This window comes from Cervus elaphus, chromosome 19 (assembly GCF_910594005.1).
Source record: "Cervus elaphus chromosome 19, mCerEla1.1, whole genome shotgun sequence".
Classification (NCBI taxonomy): domain Eukaryota; kingdom Metazoa; phylum Chordata; class Mammalia; order Artiodactyla; family Cervidae; genus Cervus; species Cervus elaphus.
In genome coordinates this window covers 83,983,522-84,008,835 of record NC_057833.1, presented here as the reverse complement: position 1 = coordinate 84,008,835, position 25,314 = coordinate 83,983,522, and the positions used below count along the sequence as shown (strand labels likewise).

The 25,314-nt window shown below is 40.1% G+C and overlaps 1 long non-coding RNA gene across 1 annotated transcript in view; it reads left to right on the top strand.

The window, feature by feature from the left end:
- The first annotated feature begins 11,336 nt into the window (after positions 1-11,336).
- LOC122676152 overlaps positions 11,337-25,314 on the top strand; it is a 136,544-nt gene continuing 122,566 nt past the window's right edge. The window contains exons 1-2 of the long non-coding RNA XR_006335451.1: positions 11,337-11,370; positions 19,476-19,613. This is a non-coding gene — a long non-coding RNA (uncharacterized LOC122676152). The remainder of the gene's footprint in view (positions 11,371-19,475; positions 19,614-25,314) is intronic.

Sequence of the window (25,314 nt, the reverse complement as noted above, 5' to 3'; positions counted from 1 at the left end):
GGTAAAGTGGATGGAAAGAAGTGTTGGATTAAAGTTATATCAGTGAACTAGAATCAATAGGATTGATTGACTGAGAGGATGTGTGGTAGGAGAGGGGGAGTTAAAAATGACTCCACATTTTTTGGGTTGGGCCACGTTGATGGTGGTACCATTTATAAAGTCAGAAAATAAAGTAGGGTGTAGGTTGAGGGAGAAGACTAGATGGTGTTGAGTTTTTGGAACATTCAGATTGAGAGATTCAATAACCACAGTTGGACACATGAATTAGGACAGAGATCTAGATGGTGACTGAAGCCTTGCAGCCAGAAGAGATCACCCAGAATGAGTGTAGGATAAGAAGAAATCAGAAAAGCATGCTTTCTATTACCACTTCTCTGTAACACTGTATAGAATGATGGTTCTAGGAGGTTCAATAAAGTAAGAAAAAGGTATTAGAAACATAGGGATTGGAAAAGAGGAAATAAAACAGTCTTTATTTGCAGGTTATATAATAATTTATGTAGAAAACCCCAATTACTCTAAAGATAAATTTTTAGAAATAATAGGAGAGTTTTAATAAGGTATAAGATTAAAATAAAAATCAGTTGCATTTCTTTATACCAGTGAAACCTATAAGACATAATTAAAGATAAAATAACATCTACAAAATTATCAGAGAATATGGAGAATGTCGGAATAATCTAACATAATGATGTAAAAGACTTCTACTGGGAAAATTATTATATAAAACTTTCTTCAGCACTGTTAAAGAAGGCCTAAAATAGATGAAGATATTTTATGGTGGCTAAGACAATGTCATAAAGATTTCAATTATTTTCTATAGATTCAGTGTATTTCTTATCAAAATCTCAGGCTTTTTTTCATGTTATTTGATAAAAGTATTTCAAAACTCACAGAAAGGGTTAGAGGGCCAAGAGTAGTCAGGATATTTCTGAAAAGAAAGAGCAGAGAGAAAGGACTGTGAACTGGCGCAGGAGTAGACAATAGATCAGAGGATTAGATTAGAGAACCATAGATGAAACTACGGTTTCACGTGACCGAGGTGACATGTCAGATTAGTAAGAAAGAAAGAGTGATCAATAAATGGAGCTGGGAAACATTAGTTATCCATTATTGATATGGAAAAGATAAAATTGAATCCTTGTCTCACACTGTATCAACTCCAAATGGGTTAAAGATTTAAAGATACTTTAAATAAACTGAAAGATGAGCTTTAAAATTGGATAAATATTCATAATAGAACTGCAAAGGACTGACATCAAAATAGCAAGTGAAGTGAGTGATAGTCTCTCAGTTGTGTCCAACTCTTTGCAACCCCATAGTCTATATAGTCCATGGAATTCTCCAGGCCAGAGGAGTAGGTAGCCTTTCCCTTCTCTAGGGCATCTTCCCAACCCAGGGATTGAACCCAGGTCCCCCATGTTGCAGGCAGATTCTTTACCAGCTGAGCCACAAGGGAAGCCCAAGAATACTGAAGTGGGTAGCCTATCCCTTCTCCAGCGGATCTTCCAGACCCGGGAATCCAACAGGGGTCTCCTGCATTGTAGGTAGATTCTTTACCAACTGAGCTATCAGGGAAGCCCTCAAAAAAATGTGTGAACAACTCCTACAAATCAATAAGAAAAGCACACAAACACATACCCCCCAATAGGAAAAATGGGAAGAATACACAAACAGTAAAATTACTATGTTACCAATAAACTTGTGAAGATTAATGACCAAGGAAATGCAAATCACAACTACTATGAGATATCATTTTACATTTACTGAATTAGGTAAAAATGAAAATGTCTGATAATGCCAAGTAGGAGTACAATAACTTTGGAAAAGGGTTTGACATTATTAAAGTGAAACATGTGATCAGTTTAGAAAAGAGAGTAGCATTGTCTTCTAAATTTGAATTTTCACATATCCTGTAGCTCCAGCAACTCAACTTATAGGCATATACTCCAGAAAAACTCTTGTACACGTACTGCAGGATACATGTAGAAGAATGAGCATGGCCGCATTGTTCACAACAGGAAAAACCTGAAATGCCCAGCATTACGAGAGTGGGAGAATAAATGGTAGTATATTCACACAGCAGATTATTGTATGTAATTATCCAAAAAGAAATGAACAGTAACTTGCAACAATATGGATGAATCTAAATAACATCGCATTAAAGAAAAAAAGTAATTCTCCAAAGGTTACTTACAGTATGATATCTCCTTAAAAAAGTAAAGTAAAAATACTGATACATATATACATCTATATATATTAAACATGTATATATATATATGCACTTGTGTATATAGCATACATTTTACATATAATAAACATTATATATGTACATATATAATGCATATAAAGGTAGTAAAACTATATACAAAGAAAGCAAAGGGGATGAACCTGGGATTTGAAAGGATGCTTATCTCAGGTGGGGAAAGGAAGGAGGAAGATGGAATGGGGGGGATTCACATGGGTAGATGTAGATCCTTGTCAAGGTTCTAATGCTATTTGTGCATTTGTGAATGCTTAATACATTATTAAAAATAACCAAATAAAGATACCTCAGGCTTGGACCAATGATGAGAGGATCATCAATCAAGGATTATGATGAATCCAGTACCGTGCATCTGAGGTCCAATTAGAGAAAAATAATTTTCTTGAATGAATGAATGAATTGAAAATCATCAGTGACAGTGATCAGAGACAAACCTGATATAGGCAGAACTTTATCACACTACTGAATTGTATAATAGAATGTACTTGCTAGGGCATCTCTTTAGGGGATTATAAATAAACAGAAGGAAATTTAGGAAGAAAAAGTTATTAGGGTAAGCCATGCTTTGTCTAAAAATGTCCTTGGGTCATTTCTAAAAATGATACCACTTGCCATTCCTTTATAGCTTCAGTGATACAGTCCTTTTACCCTTCCTCTTGTGTGTTTTTCCCCTGCAATTAAAGTGAGCTGTGGGACATCCCTTGCGGTCCAGTGGTTAAGAATCCACCTGCTAGTGCAGAGGATGTGGGTTCAATCCCTGGTTGGGGAACTAAAATCCTACATGCCTTGCTGATAACTGAGCCCTTGACTGTAACTATGGAGCCCCTGCACCACAATTAGAGAGAAGTCCACTTGCCACAACTACAAAAGTCTACTTGCTGCAACAGAGAGCTCGTCACAACGAAAGATCCCATATGCTGCAACTGAGACCCAACACAACCAAGCAAGTAAATAAATATTTTAAAAAGTGAGCTGCTATTGGATGATTTGCAATTGAATTACATGATCTAAGTCATGTGGACCAAAGGAGACATATTTAAAGCAGTCTTTCTATTTCAGATTGTTTTAAATAGTGAGAGCATCCAGAGAATTAACAACTCCCAAATTTCTAATATGGTACTTTCAGAGTAAATATTTAAAATTTCATACAAATAATTTTCCTTCTCACCATAGTTAACAACTAAAATTTAAGCCAACTTAGATTCTACCCCCAGTTATTAGATTGTTTTTCTCTCATCCTGAATCTTGTCATGTTGTAGTTGGGCTGCTTCATTTGAATCCCCCCCCAACCCCGCCCACTGTGGCCTGCCCACTTCATGTGACTAGCACAGACCCTAGTAATGGGGATTTTCTCAGCTCGTGGAAGTGGAGGCTACCTATGGTTGACTGTTGACCCAACTTTATGAGAACAATTCAGAAACAGTTTTATTGTTACACAGCAACACCTGCCCTTTACCTGCCCTAGTGAGTTGTTCAAAGGAATAAGGAACTAGAAAGGAAAACTCTTCAGAAAGAAACAGTCTTAAACATCCATCAAGTCATTTGTCCCCATGGCTTCCTTTCAAGAAGGAACTTTTCTCCTTATGGCTAAGATGAACTCTAATGGGTTTATTCACATGTGTTTGCCTCCACTCTCCTATTTTGAGGCAGAAGTGTGCTGGGGAGTAGGGACATGTGTGGTGGGATCAGAACACCTTCCTGGGTCCAGACTTTCTCATGGCGAAACACTCTTTGGTTCTGAACTCTTTTCTTCCATTAAAAAAAAAGCCTGCCAACCACCAGCTTGTAGTTTCCTTTTCTCCAGAATTGTGCCTGGACATTTTGGGTTTGAGGTAGAATTATGTCTTTTAGTTGCCTATTTAACTTCATGCTTTTTTCTAGTTAGTAAAGTATCTGTGTAGCTATGTGTGTGTGCTCAGTCAGTTGTTGTCTGATTTTGTGACCCCATGGACTGTAGCCCGCTAGGTTTCTCTGTCCATGGGATTTTCCCAGCAAGAATACTGGAGTGTGTTGCCATTTCCTCCTCCAGGGGATCTTCCCCACCCAGGGATCGAACCCATGTCTCCTGCATTAGCAGGTGAATTTTTTACCTGCCCTTTTAAAGGATCTGAAGCAGCATCAAAAAATAAAAGAAGGCTAACCATGTATGACACAGATGCCCAACTTCACTGTTGTAAATTCCCAAATTTCTGCTGTGAAATCCCTTTCATTTATTTATTAAAGCTTTTTTTTTTTTTTTTATGTGAGTCATTTTAAAAGTCTTTATTGGATTTGTTACAATATTGTTTCTGTTGTAAGTTCTGGCCTTCTGGCTACAAGGCATGTGGGATCTTGGCTCCCTGACTAGGGATTGAACCCGTACCCTCTGCTTTTACGGTAAAGTCTTAACCATGGACCACTAGGAAATTCCTTATGAAATCCTTTTTAGATCTTACTTAGATTTCATTTTAAATGTCTCTTGTAAAAGATAAATGTTTGTTCAGATATTGACCATGAAAACATCATTTCCAAGCAGATAAAATGTTCCACCAGATTGCAAGCCCCTGGAGGAGAGGGTTGTGCTTTATATGACTATCTCTTTGGTGTCTCACTCCAGGTATGATATCTAGTAAATTTTAGAGACTGGAGGTGAAATTGTTGAGTAATGTGGTGATCTCATAGCCTGGATATTCGAACCACATCCTGCCAATCTTCTCTATTTTCCAAAAGTCTTCTTGGAGATGTTAATTGAAAGTACTACTTGGGTAAGCAACGTAAGTCCCAATTTATGACTCTATGACAAAACTGGGGAGGAGAAAGTGGGGCCTCTCACCTCTCCAATGCTCCCTACCCTGAATCTTGGGACTATAATGCTCAGGCATGCCTATGAAGAGATAGACAAAGAGCAGAGAGAAGTGTCTTATCCCAAGAGAGTCTCTGGAAACATTTTCCAGCCAGCCCTCAGAGTAGAAGAGGAAGAATAATAAGGCTGGTTGACCCATGCAGACTTACCAGGGTCTGAGGCAGAAAGGTAAGCCATATACCTAGGTGCTGACTTTTACAGCAAAGTAATCCTGCCTGTCAGGAAAAAAGTGGTCTCACCAAATGTTCCAATCAATCAAGATGAGCAATTCTTCCTCTTTAAGGGAAGAACTAGCTAATAAGAGAAGCCGTCAAAAGGGAACAAAGGTGGTGGAGAGCCCACCCCCAGGGTGAGCACTCAGTACGTGTTTGTTGAGAGAACGAATGAAGTCAGGCAGTGTTGCTAGGGAGTTGTTACTATGAGAAATACCATTTGCATGCAAATTTTACATTATTAGCAATGAGGAGCCTCTAGCAAGTAGCCTGATGGAAGGGCCAATATGTTGCTTTTCTGATTAAGACATGGATGGAGAGGAATACCGCTGGTATTCTGCAGAGCCCAAAGGAGAAACTTGGCTTTAGTTATGTTACATTAAGACTGTGAGGTCAAGTAGGTAAGTTCTGGAGGCACTATAGAAACAGGAATGGATTTCATGTGGAAGCTCAGAATATTGGATTTCCAATTCTCTTCTCCAATTCAGTCTCTTTTTCCCCACGCATGGAAAAAAGAATATTTAGGTCCCAGTTCCTATAAGATGCCAAATTGAGCCAGAGCTAGTTGTGATGCTAGGCTTATACATTTAAAAGCTAATGGAAACTGAAGACAAATTAGGAAAAAATATGCAAATGATTAAAAAGTTTAGAAATACTTGGAGTGGAAGTTATGCTATACAGAGGAGATATATATATTTATTTGGGAAATATATATTTGGGAAAGTATTTCAGCTAAAACACAGCCAAAGAAAGGTCTGACATTATATCAAGGTAAATTTAAGGTTGGGAGAACTTTCTGATAAGGATTATAAAAAAATCAGAGGTGATAAAAATTATTTTTTGAATAAATGATAAGGTCATAGAATCATTCTTAAAAGCTTTTTACAGTACACATTGCTTTGCATTTTTGATGTTTAGGAATCATGAAAATTGACCAGATGATTTCTCATCTCCCTTCCAGCTCTTTAATTAATTCTACAAATGGCTCAGAGTGGTGGATTATTTATCCCAGACTCTAAAGAGTACATAGAGGCCACAGGTAACCTCATCTTTACAGCATGTATCCACACTCACTCCCTGGTTTTTCACCAGAAACATTTAGACTTTTCTCCATTGGAAAATTGCTATCATTGTTTGCTCTCTATAGTGCTATTATTTATTCTAATCACTGAGGCTGCGTTACGCAAGTCCCTCTGATACACATCAGTGCGAGTTATACATGTGCTGTAAGAAGGGGAAAATGAACCTCTAAGCTGTAGTCAAATTGGTTTCCTAAATGATGCCGCACGTTTTAACTGGAATTTGTGTAGTATTCTAGTGGAAAAAAGAAGCTGGGGGTGGAGGGAAGGGTTCTTTTGGTTTTCAGGCTGTTAACTGTAATTAGCCTGGTTTCTGAGATGTAATTATCTTGCAATCTCAAAGCAAACACCCTGGAGGAAATTGCACTGTTAAAGACAGCATGGCATTAAAAATAAATTATTACCCTGGTGCCTGCTATTGCTGCTTATGCTTTGTGATTTGTCGGGGTTTCTGTTAGCAAGTGCTTGTTTAGGGCTGGAGTTGTGCAGCCATGTTGCCCCTGTTTGTGCTGGAGAGGTGGGAGGCGTGGTTTGCTTCATTGTAATAATGATGTGAAAACTTATATGGTGGTGACGGCTGGTGTGGTACCATCCATGTTTCCTTGCTGATCACCAGTCACCAAAAGACCCCAGGATCAGGGAGAAGGAGCACCGGGAGTCCTCTTAACCCGCTGACGTGGATGGATGAGTAGGGAGGAGTGCCTTAATCCAAAGCTCAGGCATTTCAAATTATCCACCAGGAAAAAATTAAAAATGTTTGGAGATAACTGAGAGGAAGCAAGAATCATCCCCCCTATTTTAGGACCAAACATCCAGGGGTCATGAATCATCATCCCTGACCAATGACAGAGGCTGGAAAGACCACACGTGTCATGGGGTTTGAAATCAAAGACTTTAGGTTTGAACATAGGATTGTGCAGCTTGTACACTGCACAGAGTGTCCCCACTGAGCCGACAGGTGGAGGTTGACATCTCACCAGTGCCCCTGACCAAGCTGTGTGCTCACCGGGCTTCATCCACTCAGGGGAAGGGTACTTTTTTTGCAATTTGCCTATTCCATAGGGAATGCTGTATAAAATTTATCTGTCCAGGATATTTTACAAAGATGCTATATAAGCCACTATTTATGCTCTGTATGACTTTGATCAAATTACTTATTCTCTCTGAAACTCAGCTTTCCCAAGTTAAAAAAAGATATTCGTCCTCCTCCTCTTCCTTCTGAGGATTATTCTGTGGACTCAAAACTGAATCTGAAAAGCTTGTGCTCAATAGGTGGCTGGAGTTTTGATGATAATAATGATTATGACCACAATGATCATTATCATCAAGTGTTCATCTAGATTGGAGCTTAACCAAGTCCTGGGTCAGGCACAGGGACCTACAAGAGGCATGAGAACTTGGCTTCCTCTCTCATAGAGCTGAGAGTTTGGTTGGAGGGACAAAGAGAGCAATAGGGAATTCACTGTGCCATGATTTTGTATGGGTTCTGTTACAGCCCTTGTGACAATTTATCTTTGCTATTAACTCTCTGCTGAGGCTAGCATTTTTTTTGGTAACAGAGGGAAAAAAATGGGGAAACCCTATAGAATTTGGAGTTAAAGATAAGATGGTGCATAAAGGGAAGATATGGGAGAGGAATAGGGGAAGAGGGAGCTATCAATAATTCAAAGAAGGCTTTGACTAACTAGAATATTTTCCTTTCCTTCCAATATGCTAGGTTGAAATGTATTACATGTTTTTATTAGAAGAACTTCATTTTTGCTCACATCACTACTTTCCCCTTAAATTTTTATTTGTACCTCTGATGTTTCATTAAATGAATTATGAAATAGAAGGCAAATTAAGTCCATCCAGGTTTATGTCTCACCACCAGGAATATTAAGTTAAATTTGCTCAGAGCTATTAATCACGGCTTATTAACAAAATATACAAAAACCCTACCCTGGTTTTATGAGTTTTAAGACTAGAATAGAATGTATGCTCAAAGGTAAACTTTGAGAGTGACTTTACCACATTGGTCCTATAGATGCCTTGTTTATTAAAGAATAAAGGGCAAGAAGAAAGTTCACAATTCCTATTTCAGATAAATCTGTCAGTATTTAAGTGAGTTTGAAAAGAACGTTTTGTGTCAAGATAAAAATTTTTTCTTTGGTAATCCTTAAAAAAGAGAGAGAAATACTTTGTAAATAAACAATATCCTTACTCATTTATTTAACTAATATCAATTAATAAGATTCATGTCCAGTAATATGAGCAACAGTGCAAATTACAATCCATTCCTCCCAGAAGTTAGAGGGAATATGAATGGGGATTTCCATCTATAGCAAGATGGTGAGCTAATTGCCTTGAAAAGCCTCTTCTGACAACAACAACAAAACTAGGACAGTGAATAAAATGAAACAAACATTCTTTTCAATGCATAGCAGGTTAGGAAACAAAAGACTCATAGACCAAAACATGAAAATAAAACTGAAAATCAGAGTGGCATGTAGGCACTCTCGTCAGCTGCCCTGGGATGTGTTGTTAGTCTCAGTAAGCAGATGACTTCAGTTTAAAGACCACAGGAATTAAGGCCTTGGACGTTCCTGTAGCAGGATGTTTGAACTGAGACCCCTCTCCCCTGTGCAAAGCCTGCAAAGGGCTACACTCTCAGTGAAATGGTGGTTGAAAATATCCACCTACTGGCAAAGCAAAACAAAAAACGAAAGAAAGCAAAATGAAAAAACTTACAGAGAGGATTTCCTTGGTGGTTCAGTGGTTACGAATCTGCCTGCCAAGGCAACCCACTCCAGTATTCTTGGACAGAGGAGCGTGGCAGGTTGCAAAGAGTTGGACACGACTGAGGGACACACGCACTCCAGTGGGGGGACCCAGGTTTGATCACTGGTCTGGGGAGATTCCACATGCTGCAGGGCAGTGAAGCAGACGCACCGCAACGACTGAAGCACACAGAAGCCGCCCCAGTGAGAAGCCTGTGCACTGCAATGGGAGAGTAGCCTCTGCTCACTACAACCAGAGAAAGCCCGCGTGCAGCAAGGAAGACCCAGCACAGTCAAAAAGAAGCAAAAGTAAATAATAAAAAAACTTACAGGAATACATGGTTTGTTTTGCCTAGGGAAAAAATATCTCATGAGAACTCGTAAGGCCATCCTATTATCCTTACCTGCATGATCCAGGGAATCCAAGCAAAAACGTTAACATGAAATTGATGCTACACTAGTAAAACCCAAGGGGCACCACTCTGGAAGGCCAGCATTTCAGTCCAGATTGCACAAGATTCCAACAGCTAAAGCCCTGCCAAACTCAAGATTATGATTCAATATTACAATATATACGAGGAACCAGTCCACCACAAGTGGACAACTCACTACAAGGGACAAAAGAATTAAGTCCCTAAAATTTCAGATAACAGAATTATTGGATGCATTCTCTAAATGAAGTTGTTTAAATTGACTAAACACACACAAAAAGAAATAAATATAATAAATAAATAGTACCTATATAATTATCAGACAGTTTTGTAAAAATAGAATAGGACTTCTGGAGGTTAAAACATAAAATAATTGAATATACAAATTCAAAAGACAAGGTAAGTACAGATTAGGCAGTGATGAAGAGTGAACAAGTGAACTAGAAGATATTTGAAGAGAGACAAAAAGAAGGAAAATATGAAAGAAAGATAAAGAGATGGAAAGTAGAGTAAGAAAGACTGAGAAGCATAACATAGAATTTTTAAGAATATTAATAGAAATACTGAGGGAAAAGTAATATTAGAAGAAATAATGCCCTGAGAATTTTCTAAAATGATGAAAGACATGAATTTTCAGGCTCAGGAAATACAGAAAATTCCAAAACATTTATATTTTTTAGTAAATTAATTTCCTATTCAAATATATATTAATGAAATTTGAATACCTCAAAGACAAAGAGAAAATGGTAAAAGCAGTTATAAAACTATAAAGATCATCTACTAAAGAAGGAAATTAGACTGACTGCAGGCCTCGCCATAGGGACTATAGAAACCAGAAGACAGTGGAATAAGGTCTTCTGTGTGTTAAATGAAAGTAACTGTATATTTAGAATTTTATGTTAATTATAATTCCATAATGAAGGTGTATGTCTTTATATAGATTTCCAGACAAAATCAGAGATTATTTACTGTTAAGAAAACTTTGCTAAAGGATTTTCTAAGATAAGGTGCTCAATCTGGCTGCATATTAGCATCATTAGGAGAGACTTATGAAGTATTAATGCCTGTCTTATACCCTCAAGGATTTACAGATAATTGTTTTGTGGTATACACTGGGAACTGCAATTTTAAAACTATCCCTACATGATTCTGGTGTGTTATCAAGTTTGAGAACCACTGGTATAAAAAGATGCACCTTGTGAATAATGAAATTGGACCTAAGAAGTAACGATAAACAAATAATTGTTAAGTGTGTGGATAAACCTAAATGTTCATTGACTGAGTAAAGAAACAATAATATTGGTAAAGAGAATATGAAAGCATCATCAAGGTAGATTACTGGACGGAAATAACATGTAAGAAGAGAGGGAAGTGATTGGAAATTCAAGGCATTTAAGGCCTTCTATTAGTCAGAAGGAGGGTTGGTTTATTAATTAACTTTTAAGTAAGCATGTTAAAAAGTTAAGGGTAATATAAATGAATAGAAATGTAATATGTAATTTTGAAATTGGAAGAAGCATTAATTTGGCAGGATTATGAGAAGGGGATGTAGAATGCAGGGAGGTACTTGGTGACAAGGGCAGTGGAAGTAGGAGGGGATGAGGCAGTTGCATAGAAGTTAGGAACTAATGTGACCTCATCACTAATTTGCTAAAGGAATGTATTAGGAGGAACAGAGGGAGAACAACTGCACTCTCAACATAGCACTCCAGGATGTGTAGTCAGGCCAACAAGGAAAATGAGGGTGAGAAGATTCAAAGTCAAAGGGCTGGACAGACTTGGTGAGTAGTTGGTAAACTGGTTTCACATATTTGGGGATAGTGTTTAGTAGTAATGTTTGGTGGCTGACAGCTGAAAGTGGAAAGGAATCAGACGATCTAGCTAGGAAGAGGGCAGAAAGAGCGGAAGAAAGGGCAGAAGACTGAATGTGGGTATCCACGTTTAGGGAACACAGGGAGGAGAGAGACTAACTCTGGGTCATATAAAGGGGATTGTTTGCATTGAGACCATATTCAAAGCAAACCTTTAAGATGGAGAAGACAGAACTTCCTTCCAAAGATCACTGTTTGTCTTCTTATTGATGGATATAAAAGCTTGTGTCAACACTTATACTATTTTAACTTTATTTGCTAAGTAAAAAAAGAGGTTTGAACTGTTAATACAAAAGAAAACAAAAGGTTATCAGGTGAGAACTCCTGTATTCTTTTTCTCCTCTATTTTAAGTATCATATTGCTTCATTCAGAGTCATGGGTGGACTTGTAGAGGATGAAAAATTGGCTGCCAAGTTTTTGATAAATCCTCACATGAAGGGGTGAGGTCCTTCTCCTTCCCCTTGAATCTGGGCTGGTTTGTGACCACCTTGGCCAAAAGAGAGGGCATAAAAGATACTACACCAGTTCTAGATCTAGAGTTTAAGGACCATGCAAGGTGGAGGTCATCATGCTGTGAGAAGTTCAAACCAGGTCCATGGAGAAGTCCTGTAGGGGTGAAGCTCCATAGAGAGGGAGGCCAAGGAGCATAGAGGTGCCACCCATGTGAGTGAAGAAACTATCTTCTAAGTATATGATTCTGTTCCAGTTGTCCCAGCTGAAAATATATGGACCTGAGGAGGACAGCCAAGCTCACTCTCCCTATATTCCTCAGTCACAACACTGAAAAAGAGGAGAATGAGGAGATTGTTTTAGGCCACTCGGTTTTGGGGTAATTTGTTACCTAGCAATAGAGAATCAGAAAACGACTGCTTCTTTCAAATACTAATCACTACAGGGACCCTAGAGCCACTGTTAAGACCTCCCACCACCACTTGGCTTCCTTTGTCTTTTCAAGTATTTTAAAAATCCTCTCTCTCTTTATTCTTTACACTTTTACCCTTAAATTACAAACACAGCTCAAAACATTTCCCCCATGGTTTTGCCTTTGCCTCAGTCTCTGGAATGTCTTTTATTCTTCTCTTTGGAAGATTTGCCTTTCTTATCAAGTCTTATTTACTAAGATCTTATTATATCACCATAGTGGAATGAATCAGAATTTGTGAAAAATAAATTACAGACTTTCTTGCTTATAATATAGACATTTTTAAAGGGATGCAGTTTTTACTTGCAGATAACACAGCAATATATACTAACTGCTAAGTGCCTTTAAGCTGACATTCGTCTAAGCCTGCTTTAATGAACAGATAACTCATTTATAATTAGCAGCGCCAATTAATTGGCAGGCAAACAATTAAAGTGATTAAAGTGCTAAAGTTCTTAAGAACAGTTTTTCCTAAGTAGGTTGTAGACAAACCCTCCTTGACCCTGCATTTTGTTTACATGATTAAATTGCTGAGGAAGCCTGATTTGGAATAGTGAACCCCATTTATGCAGAATTTATTATACTCTGATCTTCTAAGTCAACACCCTAAAAAATGTTTAAATTACGTATGTTTGTCAATCTCCTGCTGTTATCTCCCACCCCCAACTTCAGCCTCCACCCAGGACCTTGGTAGATTTGAAACTGTCAAAATCCTATCCAGATCACTTTTTTCTCCAAGTCATCTATCTTACAGCCTAGAAATTGGATAGAAGGCTGTGGGTTTTATTTTGAATGGCTATGACTCGCTTCTAACAGACGGAATGTACCAGAAATGACATTGTGTGATCTCTAAGGTTAAAACCAAAACAGACACTACAGTTCCTGTCTTGGCCATTGGGAATCTGCTTTTGAGGCCCTGGGCTGCCGTGTGAAACTGTCAGCGCCATTGAGACTGCCATGCCATGAGGAAGCCCAGGTCATGTGTGTAGATGTCTATAGGGGCTCCGGTTGACAGCTCCAGCTGGGATCCCAGGTTGCAGCCAGCATCCACACCAGACATGAGTGAAAGTGCCTGTGGATGGTTCTAGACCCTAGCCACTGAGTCACCTCCAGCCTTCAAGCCTTCCCAGTGGAGGGCCCAGGCATGCTGGGGCACAGACAGGCCACCCCTGCTGTGCCCTTTCTAGATTTATGATCCCCAAGTGCTGTGAGCATAATAAAATGGTTGCTGCTCTATTCCACTAAATTTGGTTTGCTTTATGATGTAGCAATAGTAATTGGGAAAAGGCTTTCTCCTTCTTGTCTTAAGGCTCTATAAAACCTCTAATTTTTTTTCCCCTTTCACATACTTTTCCGGTTTCTGTTTTATCCTTAAATGTCTTACTCTACACTCTTTGTGCTTACTGGTTTTTAATAAAATTTCCCTTAATCTCAGTTGAAAGTGACTGGGATTCAAATCCTCTTTGGCAAGTTATTAATCCTCTGAGTCTCAGCTGCCTCGATGATGAGAGAGTCATACCTGCCTTACAGCTGTTGTGAGGGTTAGAAACACTGCCGGGAGAGAACCTGGCGCTACTGGTGATTAGTGGTAGACGTCTTTGGATTCAGGTTATTTAACCCCAAACCTCAATTTCCCATTTGTCCAAAGCACATTGCTCTAACTGAGAGTAGCACTGTATTCTAAGAGGGAGTTTGGTGTGTATGTGGGTGCATGCCTATTGTCTGTTCTCTGCTGGATGAATGACTGTGTCCTTACAGCCCACCCGTCACTGCATGAGGTTGGAAAACAACAGAAACAACCAAATCAAAGCAAACCAACCAAAACCAGCTCCAAATTAGGAGTTGAAATTAGGAGGGAAATGGGAGTGGATTTAAAAGGGTATCATGAGGGACACTTTCGGGGATGAAATGTTAAGTACCTCAACTGTGTGATGTCAGTATTTTAATTGTGTTATTGTATTCTTGTTGTGTAAGATGTGACCTTTGGGAAAACTGGGTGAAGGGTAAAAGAGATGGCTCTGAATTATTTCTTTTTAAAAATATTTATTTGTCTGTAACAAGTCTTAGTTGCAGCATGTGGAATCTGGTTCCCAAACTAGGAATTGAATTCGCCACCCCCAACCCCCCACAATGGGAGCACGATTCTCAGTCACTGGACCATTAGAGAAGTCCCTATATTATTTCTTGCTACTGTGTTTGAATAAATAATTATCTCAAAATTAACAAAAAGTATAAAACAAACCCAACTCTGAACTCTCATCATGATTATATTTGTCTAAGGAAATTTGCAAAGCATAGAGACCAGATAATTAAACAGAACCCCCTGGGTGGCCTCTCTACAGCAGAGCCTCAAGTTTGGAGAGAAAGGTCCACACCTTCCTTGGCTGGAGTTGTATTTGCTTTTTGGAAGGAACATTCTTTGTAGCACAGATTCTGGACATTTTGATGGGTAATTTAAAAAGTTATGGACCTCCTCTCTGGAAAAATGAACCCACTCATCCTCCCACAGTGTTTTGCCTGTCATTTTCGAGTGTTCATTGTTGCTATAAACAATAGATGTTGAAGTATTTTAAAGAAGTCTGTAGGAATTCAAGGGCTTGGCTTTGTGATCCTGGGATGGTGACTTTAGTTCTGACTAAAACAGGGAGGGCTGCCCTGTGAATGTTGCCTTGTAAGGCAGGAAGCCACTGTCTGTTGAGCCTCAACTGTCGATCAGGAGTTTCACACTATTGTTGTTCAGTCGCTAAGTTGTGTCTGACTATTTTGTGACCCCATGGGCTGCAGCATGCCAGGTTTCCCTGTCCTTCACTATCTCCCGAGTTTCCTCAAACTCATGTCCATTGAATCGGAGATGACATCCAACTATCTCATCTTCTTTTGCCCCTTCTCCTCCTGCCTTCAATCTTTCCTAGCATCCGGGCCTTTTCCAGTGAGTCGGCTTTTCACATCAGGTGGCCAAGTATAAGAGCTTCAGCTTCAGCATCAGCCCTTCCAACGAATATTCAGGCTTGATTGCCTTTAGGATTCCCTGGTAGCTCAGCTGGTAAAGCATCATCCTGCAATGCAGGAGACCCTGGTTTGATTTTTGGGTCTGAAAGTTCCCCTGGAGAAGGGATAGGCTACTCAATCCAGTATTCTTGGGCTTTCCTGGTGGCTTAGACAGTGAAGACTCCCTCTGCAATGCAGGAGCCTTGGGTTCGATCCCTGGGTTGGAAAGATCTCCTGAGGAGGGCATGGCAACCCACTCCAATATTCTTTCCTGGAGAATCCTCATGGACAGAGGAACCTGGTAGACTGCAGTCCATGGGGTCACAGAGTTGGACATGACTGAGTGATTAAACCAACACAGAATTTATAATTGACTGGTTTGATCTCCTTCTGACCAGGGGACTCTCAAGAGTCTTCTCCAGCACTACAATTCGAAAGCATCAATTCTTCATTGCTCAGACTTCCTTATGGTCCAACTCTCACATCTGTGCATGACTACTGGAAAAAGCATAGCTTTTAATTTCATTGTTGCAGTCACTGTCTGCAGTGATTTTGGAGCCCAAGAAAATAAAATCTATCACTGCTTCCAATTTTTCCCTGTCTATTTGCCCATAAAGTCATGGGACCAGACATCATGATCTCAGTTTTGTTTTTTTTTTGAATGTTGAGTTTTAAACCAGCTTTTCACTCTCCCCTTTCACCTTCATCAAAAGATTCTTTAGTTCCTTTTAGCTTTCTGCCATTTAGGGTGGTATCATCTGCATATCTGAGGTTTTTGATATTTCTCCCAGTTATCTTAATTCCAGCTTGTGGTTCATCCAGCCTGGTATTTCACATGATGTACTCTGCATGTAAATTAAATAAGCAGGGTAACAGTATATAATCTTGATGTACTCCTTTCCCAATTTTCAACCAACCCATTGTTCCATGTCCAGTTCTAACTGTTGCTTCTTGCCCTGCACCCAGGTTTCTCAGGAGACAAATAAGGTGGTCTGGTATTCTCACCTCTTTAAGAATTTTCCACAGTTCATTGTGATCCACATAGTCAAAGGCTTTAGTGAAGTCAGTGATGCAGGAATAGATGTCTTTTTGGAATTCCTTTGCTTTTTCTGTGATCCGGTGAATGTTGGCAATTTGATTTCTGGTTCCTTTGCCTTTTCTAAATCCAGCTTGTACATCTGGAAGTTCTTGGTTCATGTTCTGTTGAAGCCTATCTTGAAGGATTTTGAGCATGACCTTGCTAGCATATGAAATGAATACAATTGTATAGTAGTTTGAACATTCTTTGGCATTGCATTTCTTTGCAATTGGAATGAAAACTGACCTTTTCCAGTCCTGTGGCCACCACTGAGTTTTCCAAATTTGCTGGCATATACAGTGCAGCACTTTAACAGCATCATCTTTTAGGACTTGAAATAGTTCAGCTGGAATTTCATCACCTCCTCTAGCTTTGTTCATAGTAGTGCTTCCTGAGGCCCACTTGGCTTCACACTCCAGCATGTCTGGCTCGAGAGACTGGATAGGTATTTTAGCTCTACTTTATTAAGAGATCAAGAGAAGTTATATGGCTTTTCCAAGGTCTCACAGTTAATAAGTAGTGGGGCCCAGATGCCAACATCCTGTGGTCTTCTATTAGTTTCTGTTTGTGTCTTGGATTGCTAGCTCAGACCTGCTTCTCTCAACAGATCATGACTGGAGAACTTGTTAGCCCTGGGCTTGCTGTTTTACTTTCTATGTCCTCTATGCCCCCTCTTCCATCCCTGCCTCTCTCTGGCCCTCTTAACAAGTACAGTATAGTGTGGGCTGGCTGTGGAGTGCATGCTCTGTTGCTGGCAAGGCTTTGAGAGAAGCAGTAAAAGATAGTGATATGAACCAAGGCCCCAGAGTCTGTGTGCTAGACCTGGAATCCAGTGAACTTCCCCAACATTTATCTAACATATTTGTTTTACAAAGAGCTTTTTCATTTGATAATAAGCTAGGCATGCCAGACATTTTTATGTCCATTTATAACTGTGGACACAGAACTTTTTCAAGGAAAATTGTCTTACCAGGTCTTCCAGTTCTGGTTCCCAGTCTCTTCCCATTACCTTCTAGCTGCCTCTTTTGGATAATAAGGTTAAGCACTGCCATTCTGGGAAACTGAAGCTATAAGAATGAAAACATGTAGTGCAAAAGCTTTTAAGTTTCATTAGATCCCATTTGTTTAGTTTTGCTTTTATTTCCAATATTCTGGGAGGTGGGTCATAGAGGATCTTGCTGTGATTTATGTCGGAGAGTGTTTTGCCTATGTTCTCCTCTAGGAGTTTTATAGTTTCTGGTCTTACATTTAGATCTTTAATCCATTTTGAGTTTATTTTTGTGTATGGTGTTAGAAAGTGTTCTAGTTTCATTCTTTTACAAGTGGTTGACCAGTTTTCCCAGCACCACTTGTTAAAGAGGTTGTCTTTTTTCCATTGTATATCCTTGCCTCCTTTGTCAAAGATAAGGTGTCCATAGGTTCGTGGATTTATCTCTGGGCTTTCTATTCTGTTCCATTGATCTATATTTCTGTCTTTGTGCCAGTGAATCAGTCCTAATGAGATGGATGAAACTGGAGCCCATTATACAGAGTGAAGTAAGCCAGAAAGATAAAGAACATTACAGCATACTAACACATATATATGGAATTTAGAAAGATGGTAATGATAACCCTATATGCAAAACAGAAAAAGAGACACAGAAATACAGAACAGACTTTTGAACTCTGTGGGAGAATGTGAGGGTGGGATGTTTCAAAAGAACAGCATGTATACTATCTATGGTGAAACAGATCACCAGCCCAGGTGGGATGCATGAGACAAGTGCTCGGGCCTGGTACACTGGGAAGACCCAGAGGAGTCGGGTGAAGAGGGAGGTGGGAGGGGGGATCGGGATGGGGAATAAGTGTAAATCTATGGCTGATTCATATCAATGTATGACAAAACTCACTGAAATGTTGTGAAGTAATTAGCCTCCAACTAATAAAAAAATTAAAAAAAAAAAAAAAAAAAAAAAAAAAAGAATGAAAACATGATGGCTTGGAGCAGTAAGTCATAAGTCATGGTGATTGGGAGATGGCTTTTCTTGCTCAAGTTCTGGGAAGCAGCCATCACAAATGTAGCTAATGTATAACAAGTAGTAATCTGGGAAACTGTAATGTGAGATCACATAATGGCAGTGGCTTTTGAAAGATAAGGAAACTGATAAGGAATATTGAGAAAAGAACACCGGAGACTAAGACTTTGAAAGATTTCCTCTAATGCTGCCTGGGGAGAGCGTGATCTGACTTTAGATGCCCTGTACTGATTCTTCAGACTGAAATATCCCTCAAGTGAAGAAGGGCAATCCATCAAGCAACCAGTGCTGGAAAGTAATTCTCTGAAAGAACAGTGGCCATGGCTCATGTTCTCTGCTCACCAGCAGAGAACTCGCAACTTGGCGTCCTGAGTGCTGATGACTGGCGTGAGTTTTCTCAGTGAGAACCCTCCTTCCAGGAACTAATAAGGGATATTAGTCTATCAATCACTCTCTGGTGATTTCAGTTCCCACGATTCAGTCTCTTGTTGTCCGATCCCCTCTCTGGGAACTGGTAAGACCTTGAGTCTACTCAGATGTTGAGCAGATTTTGGGCTTTGGGTCCCTACTTCAGTTGTAGCCATGCTGGAGAGGTTCTCACCTGAAGAAGACAGAATATTTCTCATGATGTGGCCATGGTAGCCCCAGTTCAGTTCAGTTCAGTTCAGTTGCTCAGTCGTGTCCAACTGTTTATGACCCCATGAGTCACAGCATGCCAGGCCTCCCTGTCCATCACCAACTACTGGAGATTACTCAAACTCATGTCCATCAAGTCTATGATGCCATCCAGCCATCTCATCCTCTGTCATCCCCTTCTCCTCCTGCCCCCAATCCCTCCCAGCATCAGGATCTTTTCCAATGAGTCAATTCTTTGCATGAGCTGCCCAAAGTATTGGAGTTTCAGCTTCAGCATCAGTCCTTCCAGTGAACACCCAGGACTGATCTCCTTTAGGATGAACTGGTTGGATCTCCTTGGTAGCCCCAGAAGCTAACAAATCTTGTTTTGTCCAGGAACTCAGCATGTTTTGTCCAGGAACTACTTCTAAAGCTTCAAAGAGCAGATGTTTTGAAGAACATGGGTACGTGTTTGGGCAAGAATCTTGCAGAAGCATTCCTAAACACAGCCTCCTGTGAGGGTCTCAAACTCAGGTTAGTACCCCAAATAGAGATGTATTCTTTACTACTAGGCTAAGTGCCTGGGAGGGCCCCTTTGAGCCTTTGTTGCCCTATGGTTTTGAAGAAAGGAACTCACATAGGAAGCCTGAAGGGACAGAGCAGCATCTCAGGATGCAACTGGTAGTATATCTTTTGGGCAACAGCTGGTCAGTCCTGGGGCAGATGGAGAGGAGGCAGCCCAGGGGAGAAGAAGCGGAATCTATCACTGGTCTGGAGGCTGGGAAGTTGGCTGGTAAGGATGTCAGTCAGATGTGGCTCCTGGATGCTTCTCTCAGAAATCCTTCCCATGGTCTCCTCACCTCTCCTCGTTAGTGCCCCCACTCCACCCCACCCTCATTGTGGTCAACACCCTGAGACAGGTTGGCTTGGAAGGGTAGATCCCGAATCAGTGGATGGAATACTCTGAGATTCCATCATGAAGAGGTCACTCAGTGAGCCACTGAGTAGACTCAGGATTCTAGTTTGCTGGGACTCGGTAACTCAGACAGGTGGGGAAGGGGCAGAAATTGGAAGGCCTTGCTGTTAAGGCAGTGCATTACATAGTGCCCTATTGGTGTGGCAGGGTTTGGTGAGCTCTAATACAGTGTGGGGAGGGAGTGTCTCATCTGATGGCTGAAGTTGGGTGAAAGTAGGTGACACTCATCAGATGGCATCTATGTCAGGGCTCCACGCCATTTATCAGGAGCAAACAGGGTAATATACAGTACAGTCCTTATTCTATGCCTGATAAGAGCTTAACAGTGGCAACCACTGCCATTAACATCATTATCATTGTCATCATCATCACCTTCATAGTACTTTACACCTCTTCATGTGGCATTCAGTAAGACTGATAGTTGGCTATAGAAATTATAGGAAATTATTCTACAATTATACTTAGTCCACTGTTGGTTCATGGTAGAGGCTGGGTCCTTAGGGGCGTCCCAGAGTTTTGGAAAAGCTCATGAGGAATGAAGGTCATATACTCAAGATCAGAGCCAGGCAGGTAGGATGCTTATGTTAATTAGGTTGGTGTAGAATAATAGGGAAGGGTGGAAACTGTGGGGACCTGGAGAACATAGGCCTCTTCAAAAGGCAGTGACTCATCAACTCTAGTTGGTTGTTGCCAGGCAGATATATAGGTCCAGGGTTTCTAGCTCTTCTGATCATTCATGAAAGACAGAAATCCAGATTTGAAGGTAGAATTTTACAGTTTTAAAAATATAGTGAGCCAAACAAAACGTGTCTGTTGGCTGCATGGGATCTGTTCATTGTTAATCTGGGATACTCTTCTCTGAAGCAAGAATGCCCTCTAGGGCCCTCCTGCCCCATGGTCAACCAGTGAAACCCCTGCAGGATGGCCTGATTGTCCTTTCTAAGTCCTACTTGCATGGCAGTGTGACAAGCCTCTGAAGTGCAAATCTGGACTAGGGCCAGGTCAATAGGTCCGTAAATGCAGCCACCTACTATTGCTTACCTGCTGTTTCAACAGTAATTGGATTGGACACAGATTCTTATCCCTCACCCAACATCACTCACCCCAGGATCAAACTCATATTGGAGCAATCTGGAGAGTCAGTGTTCCTCTTGTTTACAAGCTTGCTGGTGATACAAGCTGGGGCTTAACCTTTTAAAAGCTGTAGAAAACAGGAGTCAACTTGAAGAAATGAAACCTGGGTGATGCTAAAACATAATTGCAGGACCAGCTGCCTGGTTGTGTAACCTATGCATTTGCACAAGGCTGGGTGCTAAGAAGGGCCCACACTTGATTTAATGCTCTGCTCTGGTTGTTTTGAAATTCTTAACATTTTTTGAACAACAGTCCTGTGTTTTCATTTTGCACAGGGCCCCACAAATTATGTAGCCATCCTGCATAAATATGATGAGAGCTGGAACCAGATCACATAAGTGGAATTCTTTTTTGTTAGGGGGGTTGGAACTTCCTACAGATAGATAAGTTTGTACTTTATGTGAGTTGAGAAAATACCCACAGAAACTAGGGAGCAGGAAAATGCATTCTTGATCATTATAAAAGATGAGGATGTTCTCTTTTGTTTGTCATGAGAAGAGTGGGGAAAAGAGTCAATTTCCCATGATATGACCATTTTCCAGGGCTTTTTCCTCTTGTCTCAGGTCCTGGATCAGCATTAACTGTTAGGCATAGGAGATGCAAGCAGACACGGAATTAATTGTGGGGATAGTTTCCATGTTAGCATTAGAGGATATTGAAGAAAAGACAACACCCCATGGATAGGAGAGCCATGAGATTCCAATGTTCCTTTGATCATTTCCAGCTCAATTCTGGAGTTATTGAGGAGCTGGGTGTGCGCTGGGCATCAGAACAGTTTTACCGTTGCATTTCATTTGGCACTATAGATCAAAACAGAGGATGCTGCAAAGCTACCAAAAGGCCCTCATTGAACCTCTGTGAGAGATTCATTGGTGCTGGACCTATAATTAACTCCATTTCTATTGCTCCCTTATTCATTATAAATGTGGTCTGCTGCAGAGGTCTCAACTGTGGGACTCTGGGTACAATGGGAGGGTCCAATAGAGCAAGCTTTAAAAATTAGGGCTTTCTCTTTGCACTTTGGCATAGTCGATGAAACAGAGGTAGGTTTTTTTCTGGAATTCAGAAGAAAAGTTGAATGAATGTTGGTACAGTGAATGTTGGCAATTTGATCTCTGGTTCCTTGGACAGCAGAGGAACAGAGTCCTTTGGACAGCAAGGAGATCAAACTAGTCAGTCTTAAGGGAAATCAACCCTGAGTACTCGTTGGAAGGACTGATGCTGAAGTTGAAACTTCATTATTTTGGTAAGCTGATGTGAACAGCTGACTCACTGGAAATGTCCCCGATCCTGGGAAAGATTGAGGGCAGAAAGAGAAGAGTGTATCTGAGGGTGAGATGGCTGGATGGTGTCATTGATGCAATGGACATGAACTTGGGCAAACTTTGAGAGATGGTGAGGGACAGAGAGGTCTGGTGTGCTGCAGTCTGTGGGGTCTCAAAGAATCGGACATGACTGGGTGACTGCACAACAACAGCCACAACTTTGCACTTTGGCCTTTTAGCAAAGAATTCAGAGACTGCAGTTATAGAGCTTGCTTTTAGTGAGAAGAGGAAGCAAAACTTGAGGGAATCTATCATATTAATGCCCTCTCTAAGTCATGGAGGTTTGTAGATCAAGAAATTGCTTGCAAACTCGGCAAATTATAGTAGCTAGGATGACCAACTAAAGATGATTAGAACAACTCATTAATTTAGGACTCGTGTGACAAAAGCAAGTGTTTTCTCTGGATAATCACCTTTTCCCTCTGCAAACTCTAACACCCAGATCTTTGGGACAAGAATTCCATTAACTGTACAAATGAATTTTGGGGGAGAATTGACATTTTTACTCTAGCAAATTCTACCCGGCACACAGGATGCTTCTCAGCTGATTCAATTCGAATTTTTATGCCCTTTAGTGAAAATTTATGGCCCTTTTTATCTAGTCCTGCATATTTCTTATTAACTCTGCCCCTGGATATTTCACGTTTTTCAATGCTATTTTGAATGTCATCTTTTTTACTATAATTTCTAATGAATTAACTCATTCTTACTGGTATATTAGGAAGCTAATATTTTTTATTGAATGAAAGAATTTTTAATTTCTACGGTGCTTTACAATTTTCACAAGTTTTCCATGATTTCATATATACTTATTTTTGCATATTACCACTAAACTCTCTTATAGTCCTTTTAGATTTATACCTTTTTTGGTAACTAAAATGCAAATATGCAATATGTGGCATAAATGCTGCAGGTACTTTCTCCAGGGTCAGTGTCGGAAATCATTAATTGGTCATCTGATCGAAGCTGGGTGCTGTAAATCCTTCTCAATTTGCATCTATTCTCAGTTGCATCCATTTGTCTCTACTGAATAGAGACAATTCTCTGTGGCTTTGTCTTGTGCCTGCACATATTCTGAGCAAGGCACTTGCTGCCTATTGTTCTGACCTATCTTTTCAAGATTGTTTGTGTAGCAAACAGCCTTGGAAGATGGAGACAGTGTCTCCCTCATGAGCAAAAGGAAGATGTGCTAAGAAGGATAAAAGACTCAGATTTTTAAAGGTCAGAGTTCTTCTGTAACATATCTCATTGCATGTGCTGGTATCCTCTGGCTCTCTTCAAACTACCTGGTAGAAATTGGGATCCAGGAACTGGTGTAAAAATGCTGATTTGCTCTGGATGCTGCTAATGATGTGAGTAATAAATGGGCTTTTATCTCTGACCCAGGAGTCTCTTATCTTTTATCAGCATCTATAAGATCGTGTCAGGCTAACTTGTAAGCTTATAAGTAGGGGAAAATCTTAGACACTCTTATTTTTTGACAGTTTTGGTGATGAGGATGGGATGCTCCAGAAACATGGTTTTCTGGAAGAGGAAAGATGAGAGACCTATGGGTTTAAGAGTGGGATCTGAGTAAGTCCATGATATTGGTAGCAAACATGCTCGTTTAAATTGTATGATCAACTGGGCAGTTTTATTTTTCCTTAGAGAGAAGAAACTGGAAAAGTGGTGTAGACTAAGTACCAGGAAATAAGTTCAAAGATAGCAGTCTGAATGGTGCTAATTCTCCCCCAAGGCTTTGTCACCAAAGCCAGTGGTCAGTCTCAAGTCCACCCTATTTAGCCACTAGTACTAAGGTTTGTTTTGAGTGGGAAGAGGTTTCATTCATTTCAGATAATAGTTACAGAGACACACATCTACCCTGAGTTAAGAAAGGAGGGAAGATTATGATTGGCATGGATAGAAATCACAAAATCTTTGGCTGGCCACTTGGGAGAGGAGGGTTGGTGTGTATTAGGAAAAATGGCAATAGTGGAGACCCTTAGGGCTCCAATTCTATTGGCTGTAAGTCAAACAGATCCACTGGAGACAAGAGCTAAAGGTCTCAGGGTTTTTGTTTGTTTATTTATTTATTTTTTCAGTGGATTCTGGCTGCTTTAAGGGAGCTTTTGCCCTCTAGGGAGATTTCCCCAAGAAAGACAAATTGCTGTGGGAAACCGTAGTTGAGACATTGACTAGTATTTGGGCTTTTTCTGTCCTATGATTTGGGCTTACAATGCTAATGAGGATGATCCATTGGTGAATGAAAAACTGAACCAGAGAAATCTAAATAGAGTCTTGTGACCAGCCCCAACACCCTGGAAAAATCTCCCTAGCCCTTTTTGTTGAAACTGGGCAAGATCTTTAGGGATATTATCCTGGTAATGGTGTGGCACAGGAAACAGCAAACCTTTTCTGTAAAGGGCCAAACTGTAAATATATATATATATTTGCTGCAAGTCTTTTTTTAATTTCCAGAGTTCTGAAAAATTTGATTGTGATGGGTGTGTGTGTGTGTGTGTGAATGTGTGCACACCTGCATCCTAGCTGCTTTTTTTCAATTTATTTTTATTAGTTGGAGGCTAATTACTTTACAATATTGTAGTGGTTTTTGCCATACATTGACATGAATCAGCCATGGATTTACATGTGTTCCCCATCCCAATCATATTGTAAATATTTTAGTCCTTATGGACCATACTGTCTCTCCTGCAACTATTCTATTCCACTGCTATAGCACAAAAGCAGCTACAGGCACTATATAAACAAACAGATGTGACTTTGTTCCAATGAAACCTTATTTACAACAGCAGACAGCAGG